Below are 17,569 nucleotides of genomic sequence, written 5' to 3'. Positions count from 1 at the left end.
TTATAACGTACTTTTGTCAAGTCACTAATTGCTGTAGTTTGTATACCACCATGTGCTTTTAGTAAATTCATAATTGGACCGCCGGAGTGATTGTCTGTCATTCACTTTGCATTGCTGTGCAGAATTACTCAGAGTTAACTCACACCTGATCTCATCTGTTGAGTCAGGGTGTATGTCGTGGTCAGAGTTAACTCATCCCTCATCCCATCTGTTGGGATGGGACAACTAGATCATCATCTTTTCTGCCATATCACACCTGTGAAAGATAACTACAGGCAGGACCATGAAGGCTGTCTTCCTAAGGAAGCAATGCTTTTTTTGCCTTTATTTTCACTGGTTTACTGAAGGTAGATCATGCCTCACCAAGCTAATGAATCTATGTTGTTATACTGAGTTTGAAAGACAAATGATATAGGATTGAAAACTAGCTAACTTCAGGGTATCCTTACAGCCAATTCAGAGAAACAAGCACTTCTAGTTTGCACATTTTAGCTGTGTTCTTTGGGATTAAAAGAATCATGTCAATGCAGTCCCAGTTTTCTCTATTGCCTATGAAATGAATTCAGGTTGCCTAGGTCAGTCTCGCAGCTACCCACAGACAGTACATCAAGATTAAGGATACGCTGGTGTTAACAAGCAATATTCAAAATATGATTTTGAAAAGTATGCATGAAGGTTCCATACTTGCCTTAAAGTCCTCCTTTTCAGTTTCTTACTGTGGTACTCAAAGGTACTTTTTTACAAAACTAGGTTGCAAAATACTTATAGATGAGAGAGATTTATCCGACGTATCCACCCGAAAATTGGTATTTTAACTATGAATTTAGCAACTTCTCACTTTTCCATTTTTTCTATGTTACATATTATTTGAGTTATTTAATTGCAAAACTGAAAAGCTTTTGGGGGTATGGTTCAACATAGAAGTCTATATTTTTCTATTCCATTTAATCATCTACTTTATTCAAAATACCATTATTGTGTTGGTCATTACTGGCAGATCTAAGCATCACAAGGTTATTACTTATCTGAAATCTAGTCATGCTTATCTAATCTGGAATAAAAATATGACAGATACTTTCAGTAAACGAACAACTGAAAACTGGAAAGCATATAATAACAGGTCTGTATAAGATAGTTCGATGAATTGTGATGGGATGTGAACACCACAAGCAAAAAGAAGATTATTTAAAGGACTGTGGGTTTATTTTACTGTTTCACTGGTATTGCTACAAAATAAAATGTCATTTTGCATGTTAATTAAGTTTCTCTAAAAATTAACATTTTAACTTAAGTCTTTGAAATACTGCACAATTTCTCATCTCACAATGTCTTGTATCTCACAATTAAATTCTGTATAGAATTTACTTTCCTGTGTTGCTGAAACAGCAAAGAGTTTTCTAAGCTGGAAATGTTAAATATTTCCATTACTGTTTCTTGACAATAAAATATTAATTGATTTTTAAAATGGTAACAAAGCAACACAGATGTTGTAATTGTAATTATGATTTTCTGATAATGGTACACTTCTCAGTGACAATGAGAATTAATCAAATAATTAGTACTTTGCACCGCTGCCCATGTTTTTTTTTTTAATGTAGTTCTCATTCCCAGGTGGTGATTACCTGTTAGGTGAAGGTGTGTGCATTAAATACTCTTTTACCCCATAAATTTTCAGTATACAGTCCAAGACCTACAGCAACCTGTGATTAATCACCTACTAATTGGATCATTCCTTCACTGTCAATAAGTTACAAACTGCATACAAGTCATTCTGTTGTTTACTAGATCCCTTTTCCTATAGAGAAACAATATTTTACAATAAGACAATAGCCACAACTACAGCAAAAATGTTATTTATTAAAATGCAAAATGCACTCAATTTCACCATATTGCCTTCGATAATAGTTTTATTTGCTAGGGAAAAAAAAAAAAAAAGAAAAGAAAAGGGAAAAAAAAAATAGAAACCCTTCCAAGCAAGTGTGTTCATTAAAAAGTTAGGTCACCTGCTTTTTCTTTCTTGAAGAAAATATTTGTCTGTGTTCACTTTAGTACCTTAATATCACTTTCCACCATACAACTAGTTGTGTGGACTGTGTATTTAACCTCCTAATAACTGGGTTGAACATTTAATTATTTTGACGTTTAAAATTTTTCTAGTTAAAGGTGACAACCTTCCATTAAACCTTGGTGACATCAGTACTGAAAAGCTACAGAACAGTAGGTTTGATTTGTATTTTTATTCCATGAGATCCCAAATTCTTTGTTACAGTTTAAAGTTTAAGACCATTGAATTAATGTGGAAATACACAAATATTAATTCAAAACCACTTATTAGCAGGTTATATGCCAATGGAGGAGCTTACAGGAAAGAGCTTTTATTCCTTCTCAGTTCATGTGAATTTCCATGAAGACATGGAAATATTATTTTTGATTTTTACATAGACAACAAATTCACAGTGAAATAAATGGGTGGAACAATTAACTTTGTGTCTTTAGAAGTTACAGATCACACTAGACGTGCATAGACCCACACATATCTACAAGCTTGTACACCTTGATCCCAAACACATGAATAGGGGACAACTGGAAAAGTCTACACATGGCCTCCAAATTCACTCCCTCATGAGCTTCTCAATGAAGGAAACAGCATACCCTACTATCAAGAAGGACAAAAATAATCTGAAAAAATGGCTTCATCAATCTTTCTTTATTTCCATGTTATTATAAGTCTCTAGAAGCAGAGCTGAAAATTGAAGTCAAGGGGATGGAGAGACTGCAGGATATTTCTGAGTAAAACTTCTGCTGAAGCTATCAGCACATTCTCTCCGCATTGAAGGCACCAAGCTGTTGCCATCACCCATAGTTGCTTTGCTGCAGATTTTAAAGTACTGGCAGAAGGAACTAACAGAGGCATCCAGGAGATAGGTGCTGGTGCAATTAATTGAAGCATCCAGAATTGATGAGTGCTGTCTTGATGAGGATAGCTACCAGGGGAGCCTGACAAAGTGACTGGAAGAGATCAAGGTTATTATAGGATCTCAGGGAAATGACTGGAAGCAACAAAAAACAATGAGAGAGCACAGCATGGCATGTAAGAAAGTTGAACAATACTTGTAAACCTAATTATGCACTTAGGAGTGAGTGACGTGCCACAAGGAATTAAAACACTGCACAATAAATACCAGCTTCCACTTATCAAAGATCAAGACACCACTAGCTTGCGAAGATAATATTAACTTGTTTAGTTCTATAGCAGCATGATCCCTGCATTTCACATGCATTTAATGAAAGGTATACTGGCTGGGCTGTTGCTGTTTTCTTTCTGACTGAACTTTTGAAACAACAAAAATAAACCCTATAGTAGGTTTTGTTTTTATTTTTCTTTTTTTTTTTTTTTTTCCCAAGGATACCATGCTGACTGTATCTTTCAAGTGTGTATAAGCAGCTGAGATCTCACTGCAGAATGTGCTTTGCTAGTAGAAAAGTAGTAATGGATATTTTACAAAAGGAATTAAAAAGAAAATATAGGTAATATGTAGCAGTATCACGGAGAGAGGAAAAGGGATAAGACACACTAAGAGAGAGAGGCAGAGAGAAAGTGAAGTTGTTTTACCAAGCAGTCTAATCCTTTGGATGACTACAGAAATAAAAACCTGTTAGCACATTCCACAGGAGTCTGAAGATTGATTATGTGTCCCAGTTCCCCTGTGCTTCCCATGCTGAGAATGTCTTTTTAAACTGCTGATTTCACAGTCTATGAAAGGGCTGAAGAAGGAGGCATTGGCTGTAATCTAGATATAAGATTGAAAGGTTCAGAAACCACCTTGAGAACATGATAAATATTTCTGCTTCTCCCAGCACTTCAAAGAATTGCAGTTGCCAAAGATGTGAACTTCTTGATTGATAAGAGGTAGTTCACCTTGCATAAACCTTCACTTTCCAGCTGAATCAGAGAGACATAAAACTGGAAGTCCTGGAATAAGATTAATCAAGACACTGACTCAATTAAATATAATAGTTCAAAATACATGTCTTTGCCTGCTCAGTGAGCAGACCCTCACTCAGTGAAATTTGCCAAGATACCTACATGAACAATCCTTTGCAAATGTTCAAGGAGGAAACAGAGCCATAGCATTTTATAGCATATGAGGATCTTGTGTAAGCATTTCTTGAGTCGTTTGATAAACAATGAACAGACTTTAATGAAACAGCTGTTTCATTCTTTTATTCATTCCAAACACTGGTTTAACCCATGGTAACATTCAGTGTTCTGTGCTGCTTTTTTTTCTTTGGTTGCTTTTTGGTTTTGTTTGATTTGTTTGTTTTGTGGTGTTGTTTTTTGAAGATTACTTCTCATTTTGCAAAATTATTTTCTGGGAATATCTCTTTCTTTTTATTAGGCCCTGTAGTCATTATTAAATAATAATGTATTTAATCTTTAGAATAAACTCTCAAATTTTGAAATTGTAAATGCATCTTGGAAGAGGAGGAAAAAATGAATGTGCAACATTGACCAAAGAACTTTGAAGAAAGTATAGAGTCTTTCAGAAATGTAACAATACAATATAGCAATCTATAAAACTATAGAAAAATACAATCCTGTTCTATACAATATGCTACTGTTACATTGTTAATTTATCTTTTAACTTTTAAGAAAATAAAAATAAATGTAGAGTATTCTGAATATCATTGGGATTGGACATCTGTATTTCATATACCTTTAAAAATCTCCTTCAAAAATCTTCAGAAATTCAGGACTTCCCACCACCCCTGTGTCCCGTGCCTTCAAATTAGGACATATTTAGCTCCCTAACTAAAAAAAGTTAGTGGGACAGGTTATTTTTTCAAGCATTTCAAAACATGACATCAAATACAGAACTTGTGAGCTTCAGGACTTCAAAAAGTGGCAGATTCAATATGTAGTGAAAAACAGTCTGATGCTTCATTGGAAATGCACAACTGGAAAGAACATGATGAACTGAAACTCTGTCTGTATTCAGGAAACAGTTCTGAGCAACTGGATTTTTTTGAAGTGCAGTTAATTTGATATTTAAGTTAAGAAAATAAGATAGAATTCCATGCAGAAATTCAGGTTCAAATCTGAATTTTTAATTCAAAATAGGTGTTTTCCAAAATTCTATTTTGCATAAATGATTAAGTATTTTAATTTTGCACCAAGAACTGGGGAAAAATTAAAATGTCATTGCCTAGCTGAGTCTGAAAAAATTCTCTCAATGGTCTTGCCTGCTGTTTGGAATAAATAAATTAAGTAATACTTTAATTTGTAAATATCCCAGTCTTTTTCACTATTGTAAGATATAACACGGGTTCCATTCTCATTCTGATAAGAGATCTTTGTACTGATAGTACCATTGCAATAGGCAGAACTCATCTATCAGGTTTCCTTTAACAGAAATGTAAACAATTTTCTATCATAAATTGGCATGCAAGTATCCATTTACAAATAAAATTTCTTAGAAGAAGCTTATGCATAGTGCTTCCATTGTTTAATTCTATTTGCTATAGTAAAATGGCCATTGCTAAATTAAGCATTGACTTTTATGCCATAACTTTATAAATTTGGTCTAAAGGTCCGCCATGATATAAGTCTCCTGCTGACTTTCCTGTGATAGGAACAGTAAGAAAAAAAAAATAGCATATTTAATAGATCTCAAAACACATTATAATATTCTTGAAAAACTTTAAAAGCTATATGGACATGTAATCACATAAAAATATTTATTCTAAATGACTGTGAGTTATAAACTGATAATACTGAATTACTTGAAGCAAAATGACTAAAAATGCAAGGAAGAACATGTAGAATACGCTGTTGCATGAGACAAACTTATCTATGGATGCTCAGTGTCTTGTACATTAACCATTTCACTGTTTTAAGGATATACGAGAATATTAAGGAAAAGAGAAAACTCATAAACAATGCGGTGCAGTAGACCTTCTGTGAGTTTATGATCACAGGGATTACTAGTAAAATACCATTATTGCAATAATTCTGAAACTGAAAAACAGTTGAAGGTGTCTGTAGCTAGTTATTTGCATTAAAAATGTTCTAACTTTATTTCTGTACCTTGTTTACATAGAGAGACAGTGCAACAACACTCAAGAGAGATTACAATTTGGCTTTTGTCATTCTGAGAGCTTACATTTTCTTACTGTAATTCTCTGAGGGTAGGAACTGAAACCAACATCATGGAAGGAGCCAAGTTTTTGCCATTGACTATCCTGACCAAGACCAACTGATAGGTCAAGACCTAGCTGCTGGTCACCGTTTCTGTGTGGTAAAAGGTAAAGAGCAGAAAAGGGTATGATGTGGGGAAAGAAATGGCATTTGAACGAATAATTTAGATGGGAGCAGATGAAAGGTGGAAGCAGTTGTGTGCCACAGCCAGGAGAGAGGAGTGGGGAGCTGCAGCCTGGAGCTGAGCTAAACACAGGGTCTCTGCATGATCACCAGAGTCCACAGGTGAATAGTGGCAGATAGCAGTTACAGAGTGAGGAGAACGTTTTGGAATGCTTTATCAGACTGGAGATTGCACTGAAAACTTTGAGCTCCTTTCAGAGTTGGCAACTCTTCTGTCCCCAAAATGAAAACGAGAATTTTTGCAGCCAGAAAGAGGACGGCAACAGTAGGTACTGCAAACAGCTTAGTAACTTGGTATAGCAACAGGGAAGCAGAAAATTCCTAAAAATGTCCCAAATAATGACTCCATGACCATAATTAATAATTTGACCATAAAATAGTAATATCCTGTGGTCTACATTTTCTTCACAAGGGGAGAAGAAGGGGTAGGTGCTGATCTCTTCGCTCTGGCAATCAACGATAAAACCCAAGGGAATGGCAGGAAGATGTGCCTGGGGAGGTTTAGGTTGGACATTAGGAAGAGGTTTTTCACCCATAGGGTGGTGAAGCTCTGAAACAGGCTCCCCAGGAAGGTAGTCACAGCCTCAAGCCTGACAGTATTCAAAAAGCACTTGGAAAAATCCGTCAGACACATTGTGTGAAGTGTGTCATGTGCAGGGACAGGAGTTGGACTTGAGGATCCTTGTGGGTCTCTTCTAACACAGGACATTCTCTGTTTCTATGATTCTATGATAATTAATTCTTGATGGTCATAAAGTGGAAAAGATAGAAAATAAGAGTTTCTTGAGAAGATTGTGATTTGCAGGGAAGTGACGGTAAGTGCACACAAACAACATCTATCAACATTACATTTAAAATAGTTCTGTGATATGCAGGTTTGTTATTTGGACAGGCAACCTGACAGCAGAGATTGATGCACCCATCTGAGAAGAATAAGAATATAAATCTCTGTCTTATCATAAGGAGAATGCAGGGAGCAGATAGGAATGAAGCAGTGGACATAATCTATTTAGGTTTCCAAAATACATTCGACATTGCACTGTAGAATAGAATAATATATCTTCAGGTTAGCATGTAAGGCACAGTAGACTGCCTTCCTTTCAGGTCTCTCAAGCTGCAATGTAGGACACCAGTTCCCAAGTGCAGGACAAATTTTCTTACCTAGTTTTCTTCTCAGTCTTTTTGTTTTTCTACTCGTATTTTCTAGAAAGTTATTCTACAAAATCTCTTTCTATCTTTCACTTCTTTTTTCTTCATATAATTTCTGTTTCCTTTTATTAATTTTGACTCTTTTTTTTCCTCTTATTCATACAATGGGAATGCTAACGAAGCATCCTGACACAGACTGGCATGATGTTATCTTAGCATGCTGAGTCTAGCAATTAGAGAATGGGGATGAACCACCGTCCATCGTGGTCTGGGAACTACAAAAACCATTCCCAAATAAAAGATGACTGCCTGTCCTCTCTGGGAACTTTTTTCAGTTTTATCAGTTATCAGCAATAAGGATATTATACAAGTGCTGCATGAGCTGCTGTCGAGGGTTAGGATTGCGGGGTGACAATCAAACCCTGGCAAATGTATTGTTAACCTCCTCTCCCCCCCACTTCCCCCTTTTTCCCCTTCCTCTCCCCCCTTCCCACTCAGGACAGGCGATCGGGAGGGAAAGAAGGACAGAGAGAAGAGAGTTGGAAAAGTTAAAGATGTTTTACTAATGCTACTAATAAGAATAGAGAAAATAATACAAAATATACAAAACCAATCTTGTAAGTCTCAGCAACTGCAGAGCCAGCACCCAAAGTCCTGGATTAGACTCTGTAGCCAGCCGGAGCTGGATTCAGTCTCTCACTAGGCCTCAGTTCGCAGGGACGACCAGCAAGGTCCTCTCCTAATGTCAGCCATGAGGAAAAAGGGCAAAAGGGCAAAAGGACCGAGATCCTCGTGATCTCCCACTTTTATATGAAGTATTCACGTGAATGGAATGTTATACACCGTTGGTCAGTCTCTCGATCATCAGTTTCTCGTTGCCCCTCTCGCGAGATGTCCATCCGTGCTTATCAATAAGTTTGCATTCCATTGCTAGGTTTAACCAAAACATGTGTTGGGTTCTCCAGGAAAATGCAGCTAATATGAAGGCTTTAGCTGACAGGCAAAAATTCACTAAAAGAGAAACTTGTTTTTTAACAAAACCAGGACAGCTGCTTAAGGGTAAACTAGATTCTAGAATTGATATGAATGGCAATTCACAAGATATGAAGACACAATGAGGATATAGAAACAGTAGTACTCAGTAAGGTTCAGATAGTCACAGCAATGTTCAGATTTCTGAATGCTTTCACATACTCCTTTGTTTCTTCCATTTTGTTTCCAGGGATTCCACTTCAGGATGCTTAAAGGCAACATTTGGTCAAAACACAGGAAAGAGGAAATGTCCAATACTGCAGTACCGTTCTATCAGCCTCAATTAGAAAGGTAGAGTGCCAAGTACAGATATGTCTGTTTTAGCTCAGGAAAATATGAAGCTGTCATTGGCAGCAAGTAAGGCATTACAATATGGCAAGCAAGAGGCTGCAGTAATGCAGATCAGTTAGGTTTTTGCTTTTAATAATCCTTTTTATAACAATAATTAGTTTGTATATAATATGATACAGACTTTTTTTCTCAGAACTCTTACACTTCTCAGAGGATATGACTTCCCATGTTCTCAGAGGACAGGGTAATCAGTTCCCCTGGAAGATCTGGGCAGATTATGTGGGGAAATTAAAACTGGTGTGAGTCATAGAAACATGATGATTTAAGCTGTGAGTCTGTAGGTTATATACTTCAACCCATCACTCAAAACAGGACCATTGTTTATGTTACAGCACCTAGCACAGGATCCTGCTCCATCAAGTTTTCAATATCTCCGTGGATGGAGATTCCTCAGAACCTCTGGGCTCCAGCTCCAGGGTCTTACCACCATCACTCTGATTTTTTTTCTTTACATTCAGTCTGAATTCCTGCAGCTCTTGGCTATTGTGCATTTACTGCACACTCCAATATGAGTTTGACTCCTCCTTCTCCACAGTCCTTCATTAAGTAGTTGAGAACAGTCTTTCAGCCCTATTAGTGTTCTTGTCTTTAGGATTAATAAATCCATTTTTCTCAGTGTCCCTTTAGTTTTCAATTGCTCCAGTCCCCTAAATTGTCCCCAAGACTGGCCCTTTGCTGGACTTTGTCCGGTTTTCAATGTCTTTCTTGTACAATGGACTCCAAAACTGGACACAGAACATACGCAGTGTCACAAGTGCTGAGCAGAAGGGAATAATAATTTCCATTTACATGTTGCCAGGATATGACTAATGCAGTCCAGTATATAGTTAGCCTTCATCTGCATAATGAACTTCACTGGTAACAGCATTTTAAGATTTTAAGGTGTTTTGTGATTCCACCTTAAGAATATCAGTATATAAAATTTGCAATGTTTGAACTACCAGTAACAGGTAAACTACCAGTAACACTGGGACTATGTACTTAGAAAAAATTACTCTAGAAAATACACATCTTGAAATTGTCTTGGGAAAAAACATAACTTTTTTTTTTTTTCCTTTTAACCTGAATGTAATGGTATATAACGACTAGCACTTGACAAGGAAACCTTCTAACTTTTGAAATAATGTAAATTAATTCTTCTGTTAAACAACCCTTTTAAGTAATGAACACAAATGTAGAATCTATCTTAAGAATTTTCCTACTGCCTTAAACTTGCCCTTTAAAAAATGGTAATTGCCAAGTGAGATAAAATTCATATGAGTTTGCCCTTTCCACTGCTGTCTTTCAAACATTTGTCAGGAATTTTAGCTAGTGAAATGATCTTTGTGTTCTTCTGACACTATATACTGATAATACAAGGCAAAACCATCAAGTTCAGTAGGTGTTCTGGTAATTATTACCACAATTACCCATTCACACCAATAGAGTAGGCCTGTACAGCCTTCGTTTGCATACCGATTTATAGAACCATAAATGTATACGATGTGTTTAAGTCTGTTTGGAATTGAAGGAGATATAAATTGGATAAAAACACTCTACAAAGCAAAATAATATGTTGACACAGTTGAGAAGAAAAGAAGAAATTTCCTATATGGTAGAAAAATATGATCAAACAGAACTAATTTTCAGAAATCAACACAATCCTATAATGTAAAGACAAAGTTCAAGTTTTGTCAGTAACATTGTACAGAAATCTCTTTCCAGTATGTGGATAGCATGGAAGTGAAGAAGAGAAAATTTGCAATAACTAAATAGTGTAAAGAATGCAACTTAAAAATCATGTTGGCTTATTCAGTTTGAGCAAAACTTTGGGTTTTGACTTCACTGGAGATTACATCTGACAAGCTAAATTTAGACTTCAATGCTGTCTACCCGATTAAACAAAAAAAAGACTGTGAGACAGTTAGGTTCAGTGATAGATAACCATCTATGGTATTAATTGTAAGCAAGTTCTCAAGCATGGTTTTGATCTGTACTTAAATTCTTCCAGGCAATACTCAAGACACTTGGGAGAAAAGATGTTAAGAATTGTCCATAAGAATGTTCCTAATAATATTTTCTCCTTTCAACAAGGCAGTTGAATGAAATGTAAATGAAGTGATCAAGTCACAGAAGCACCGCTCCACTGAGCTTCATTACGAAGTCCTTCATGGTGCCTTCAGCAACTAGAGTTCACTGCCCATCAGCTTATGGAAATTGCATGGACTTAGTACCACTCTCCTGGTTTTAGCCTGTTTTTAGCCAGTGTTAGCTTTCCCTGAAGAAGAACGTATACGCCTTTAACATTTTTTTTCCCCCAATCTGACATTGGAATTCTATATTTTCTGCTTTATGCTCATGAGAAAGATGAGAGAAAATCTATTTCCTAATGCCCATGCTTTGCCTAGGCTGGGAAGCAAAAAACACTCCTAAATTTCTGGACATAGCAGAATGCAGTGTTGGCAACATTCATCTCAGTAGACTTAGACATCTCAGTGTAGCTTGTCACGTCTGAACTGGTCAGTTCTAGTATGATATTAATAACCACAAATTAGATGATTACATTTGTACATGCAATTATGCCTTTCCATTGAAAACTACAGTTAGTTCTGTGTTGCAGAGGTGTAAAATGAATATAATCAAATCTCACACCAGGTTTTATGGATTGTATAAAAAAAAGCTAATATTTCCCGGCTGAAGTGAACAATTGTGTATTGGCAAGGAGAGTTGTCATCTTTGGAAAGTCTGTGATCTCCTACCCTAAACCTCAGGAACTCCTTCAGACAAAAAACTTTACTGGTGTCCGTCACCTAATCTGGAAGAGACGAACAGTCATCTATAAAGCAAATAGCAAACCAGCTTTGCCATCCAGCCAGACAATAATTTCTATACCAAAAAAAAAAAGAACTAATTATAGAACAAATTGTATCTTCTTCTCACTGATGAATTAGTTCCTAGAACCAGAGAGAAACAGCATGAGGTGATCTTTTAGTCACAAAGTGGAAGAGTGCTCAGCACAACAGTGGAAAGAAAAGACTTGAACTCTACATCTATTGCTACCACCAACTTCATGTGCAGCCTTGGGTAAGTCACTTATTCTCCTTACATCATCAGTTTTACCCAGCTGACAAATGAGAAAATCTTAATGCATTGAGTGTTGGGAAAAATAGTTATTAGCTTTTGAAAAGCACTTCCAAAGGGTCTGGTGCAGTATAAATGACAGATACTTATGTCAGACAAGAAAGCAACAGATATGACCATTTTGTTTCAAGGATTTTATTGAAGGAAAACAGAAGCGTTGTCAGTGTAAGTTATTTTCTAACATAGCAGCAATAGAGAGGTGAATACCTCTCTATTGTAGGTGAATACAGTAGATGCAAGGGAGCTACTTTTAAGCTGACACATTAAGAAGCTTGAAATGGTTATATGAGATAGCTGAGGGAGTGTACTGACATTTATGCTGTACCTCAGGTTTATGCTATCATTATTCTACATGCCGTGGAACATATACTGAGACACCCTAGTATGTGACAGTGCATATAAATTCTGACCAAAAGCTTTATGGAAAGAGAAAAAACTAAAAGAGAGATGTATCCTTAATATCAATATACTAGTGTGAAATTCCCTATGGTGTGATGAAAGATATGGCCACACTGAATACATCTCAGCACGGATCATACAGATGGAAGAATGACTGATTTCTCCAGTGCCTGAAATAATAGACCTTAGCCTTATTAGAAGATGTTACTTAAAATAGTTTGCATTTTTGAATACCACTTTCAGAAAAATATAATGAAAAATTAGTTCCATTTCTGATGCACATGTTTTCAATAAAAAGGTATGAGTAGAATGAGCAAGACAGTTATGTGAAAGAAAATGAAAATATATAATTTTGATTGTTTTTTACAAAATTTAAAGGTGTTCAGAATTTCATTTCTCTCTCTAACACTGTGTCAGAGAACTTCGTTTGCATCCAGAGCTGGAAGAGGGGACTGACAATTAATAGACTGACAATTAATAACATTGACATAGTTCGCCTTCCTTGCCTCTACTGCTTTACCTGCAGTAGCAAGGGAAATGGGTATATGTTATGATTAATGGTTATATGGCTGTCTGGAAACCATACTTTCACATCTCAACCAAATCTCCTATTCTGAAGGGAAAATTCAACTTTTAAGATTTGTTTTATTTCCAAATTAAAACAAAAGCCTGGTTTCTGTAATCATAAATGAAAAGAGAGCTTCCCCGTGTCTCATGAAAGAGTGAGCTCGGACTTCTTAGGACCATGACAGCAGCAAAACTTTCTAATGTCAAATATCATCTAAATGAAATATTATTTAAGTAATAAGAAAAAAAAAAATAACTGAAATTCAGAATGGCCTGAATGTAAGCAAATACTCTGAAATAAAATATGTTTTGACATTATGATTACAGGAAAAACAAGGTAATAAGGTCATTTTTATTTTTCCCAGAAGAAATTTTATCTAACTACCACATTCCCATGGAGTGTTCTGAATAATTACAAAAATTAATTACAATAATTATAAAAAAAGACACACTCTGTTATATGTTGACTTTTTAAAAATAAAACTGTTTACCAAAACTTCTTGTTACAACTCCTCTGTGACCTTTCCCCTGGGAATCCAACAAAGAAATATCAACTACTGTTACTATTAGTGCTTTAGAATACCAAATATTGGAGATTTATGAAAAGCATAAGGTTTTCCTCATTTTCTGGGTTGGGTCAAACTGTGAAGTGTCCTGAGTTTTTAGCAACCATTTCATAGGCTTAGTCCTTTCTTAACACACTAAAACAGTAACATAAAAACAAAACCAGCAAATTTTTCCCCAAATGCCTCATGAATTAAAAGTAACGAGCCATATTTGTCTGTAGTTACTGTTAACTGCTTGATTCTGAATAAATCTAGAAACACCAAAAAGATACCTGTGCTTGTTTCAGATACAGTGAGTTACTAAATATAAGCATCTAGTGTCATTTGAGATGTAAGCTATCAGAGATGTTCATATATAACTAGCAGTTATGACACAGAACCTACAGGAGACCCAAGTCCCCAGGAAGTATCAGAAAATGCTAGGCAGGATACCCCAGAACATTTCATCTGACGCTGTCTGTATTGACATCTGAAACAAGCCCAGAGGTTGAGATTTATCTCCACATTAAATAGATTGGTTGGAGGCATCTACATGTACATTTGTCCAAGCTTCTGCTTGGGCAATGAAAACCTAGTCAACAGGTATCCAGTGTCTCCTGGACAGGACTGCATGACACATAAGGAAATGCCTAGGTTAAGTTCAGTTGCCTGTTGTCCAGTGTCATTTTCTAAGAGTATTTAGCCTGGCCTCCAACTAGCTCTAGAGAAGAGCTGGAATGCCTTATAAGTCTTATCATAGGTGCCAGTACATCTGAAACTACTCCCAGAAGATGTTTTGGACAGCCAAAGGTGTTGAATATCTGTGAAACTGAGTCCTCTGCACAGCTTGGTCAGCAGAACAGCTCTCTAGATTCCAGTGACTTTATTAACTAGATTTCCAGTAAACTCTATAATGGTTAAACACGGATGCAGTCGCTCAACCAAAGGTGGAAACCCACACATCAGAAAAGTCTTTTCCCAAGCAACTTACCATGTAACCAACAAAGACAGCCAAAAATGTGTTGAATCATGAGAAAACCTGAGAAGAAAAATACATTTCTTTGCCAAAAAAAAATTACTTTGGTGAATAAGACATGATAGAAAAGTATCTTCACAATCCTATATAGCTTGCCCTGAGAGGCTAGTCGGGTTTTTTGGCTCAGATTGATTTAGAAATATTTTATTGACACATAAAAGTATAATGTCTAAAGTAAAACACTACTGGTAAAACTATCTGTACAGCTTTAATTCATGTCTCTGTGTGTTTGCACTAGAGCAGTCTTTAAATTCAACTTCAGGATTTTTTTCAAATAAGCTTTGCTTCATATAGCACATAAGACGAATAAATGCCTAAATTTCTATAAACTGTTACCTTCCCAACTTGAACTCTATCTTGTACTTCCTAGCTTTTGAATGCATAATCTAGAATCTGTAGCTCTTTTTCTGTATAATATCTTATGGATATTGAAAAGGAGACTGAGCAAGAAAAACTCCTTCATATAAAAACACACCATCAACACCAATTCCTTGACAGTGTTAGGAACCTTTGACTAAATCCACGTTAGTAAACAAATTCAGGTCAGGGCACTGGCACCCATACTGCTTAATTTTTAATGGGTTCTCCACTGTTTTTGCCCTGGGCAATTAGTAGTTTCCTAGACAATGCCAAGGCTCACGTAGGGAAAAAGCACACACAGGGAAAAGGCACAAAAGTGTCCCACTAAGTGATTTTAACACAATTGCTCTGGTCTTGGAGAAAGACTGCGAGGAAGCTTAAGCATGTCATGTGAGTTGTACTGCTTGAGCCAGTCTCCATATGGTCCCTGGCATGTCTTATAGTGCCACTAACTAATCATAGATTGTTACTGTTGTGTACATTAGATACTACTGAGAGCTGAAACATTTTACTATCTTGGATTCACTTGCCAGTTCTGGTAAGGAGTAGTAAGACTTTCTTGCACCTTCTTGCTTCCTAAACCTTAATTCTCTTGCTTTATCCCAACAGGGCTCTTACAGCTAATACAACTTATTAAACTGAGAAAACTAAGTAAAAAATTCAATGAACAGTTAGTGAATCAAAATTGCATTTTTTGATAGTCCATTCAGGAAAGAACTAAATATTTTGTAGCCTGTGGTTTTCATCCATAGCCACACATAATTCTCATGCTTAAAAAAAATTTAAAAAAGGACAGGAACATGACGCTTTTAGATAAATTCTGTTCACTGACATGATTAGGATCTAACTGTAAGTCTTTGTAAAACTAAACATCTATATTAAATTTTCTTCATGAGCAATGAAGAAGAGAAAATATATAAAGCATATTCTAGGTAATAAATGTTAAAATATCTCAGGTTCTTAATCCCACACCCTTAATGAAATAAAATAAAATGAAGAAAATTCCATTAAGGCTGTGCTTTTATTATTGTCACATATTCTATGCAGGTCCCTTGTCCTTTCATTGTGCTTAGATCTTTAGAACAGTCATAACAACAGCTGTTCCCAGCTACAGAAGGTGCCTGCAGTGTTTAAGACCCAGCATATGTTTCTAATTGTATTGTCTCACCTGGGTCCACTTCCCTCACAACTTGAGTTACCATGAAGGTTTAGGTTTAGGTGCACATGTACTGATAAAATTCCCTATGAATCCTCTGTTGGATATACTCCAGCATAGTCATAAAGTCTGTGGAGCTTGAGGATTCAGCCTCCCAATTTAGTATCTGAGAGATGCTCTGAGCCATGAGAAAGAAATTTACCTCCTTCCCTTCTGTCTAGCCTAGTCTGTGCCAAATAACTTATCACAGACCTGAACATGAATCACTTTGCACCACCCAGATCTTTGGTATTATAAAACAAGATGGCTGAAGATTCTCCATGACAACAGATTCTCATACATTTTTGTATCTGACTATTCAATAGAGCCCATTTTTCTGCTACTACAGAGATGCTAATTATTTCTAGTATTGCCAGTATAAAAATGCTGTTGTATGCTGAAGCTAGCATCTGGCTAGACCATCTTTTGTACATTCAGAAGGGATTATCTAAAAAAGAATAGTCCTTTTCAGAATTGTAGATGCTAAATCATATTCAACAGTGAGCTTTCCATCTCCCCCTCATTCTGTTTTGCCTCTGTCTTTTAAGACATCTGCTGAAATGCTCCAGTTCTTCTATACTTTTAATACTGGGATGGGTGGACAGTAATTTTTTCATGTTCCATATATTTCTGTAGCTTCTGACTTCTCTCATCTAAAATAAAATATCCTGTACATTTTCAGTGGATTAAGACACCTTGTGTTCTTAACATCCTTGCTACATTAACTACCACAGAGAATAAACATAGAAATTCTACTAGCACTGATGATCTTCTGTCCCTTTGTGCACTCAAGACAGAGTCTAGGTGGGACAAACACCTACCTCATACCTTGTACTTATACACAACTGGCAGAAGCAGAGCATTCCCAGAAACATTTCATTTTTAACAAGAGAGCATTTTAGCTCTGATACACTTAATTTAACCTTAAGTCATTTTCTGAAGTAGAGTTATAGCCACCTTAACTTGCTAAGCAGTAGAAGAAATGAGGTTGGCACCTCTGGATATCAACTGGAGTCTTAGGTGGAGTCTAGAGGACCTGCTCTTCTAAGTTAGGTGTCTCAAGTTTCAGAAGTGAGGTGAGATGGTTCCAGGAGCTCTGTGCAGTCATTGCCCTCATCAGAGAATGATATGATTGCAGAGACATCAAGTTACCTTCAGTAATGAGGGGCTGGGTTCCATTTAGTCAGCTGTTGCTGAATTTTGTAGTAGATCAGCAAAGGGAAAATTTTACTTATTTAATTTTACTTATTTAATGAAATCCCCTTTTGTTTTAATGCAAGGAGCAACCTATTTATCATGTCCTTTAATCTCAAGTATGCACAGAGAATTCAAAACAGAGAAAAGAAAATAATTTCTACTGAAAACTAGGACCCCAATGATATTTCTGGAGACTATTCTTCCAGGCCACAACAGAAGTCCTTTAAGGGCCATAC

Source organism: Patagioenas fasciata, chromosome 1 (genome assembly GCF_037038585.1).
Source record: "Patagioenas fasciata isolate bPatFas1 chromosome 1, bPatFas1.hap1, whole genome shotgun sequence".
NCBI classification, from domain to species: Eukaryota; Metazoa; Chordata; class Aves; order Columbiformes; family Columbidae; genus Patagioenas; species Patagioenas fasciata.
The sequence above is the reverse complement of the archived record's forward strand: the minus strand, read 5'-3'. Positions refer to the sequence as shown.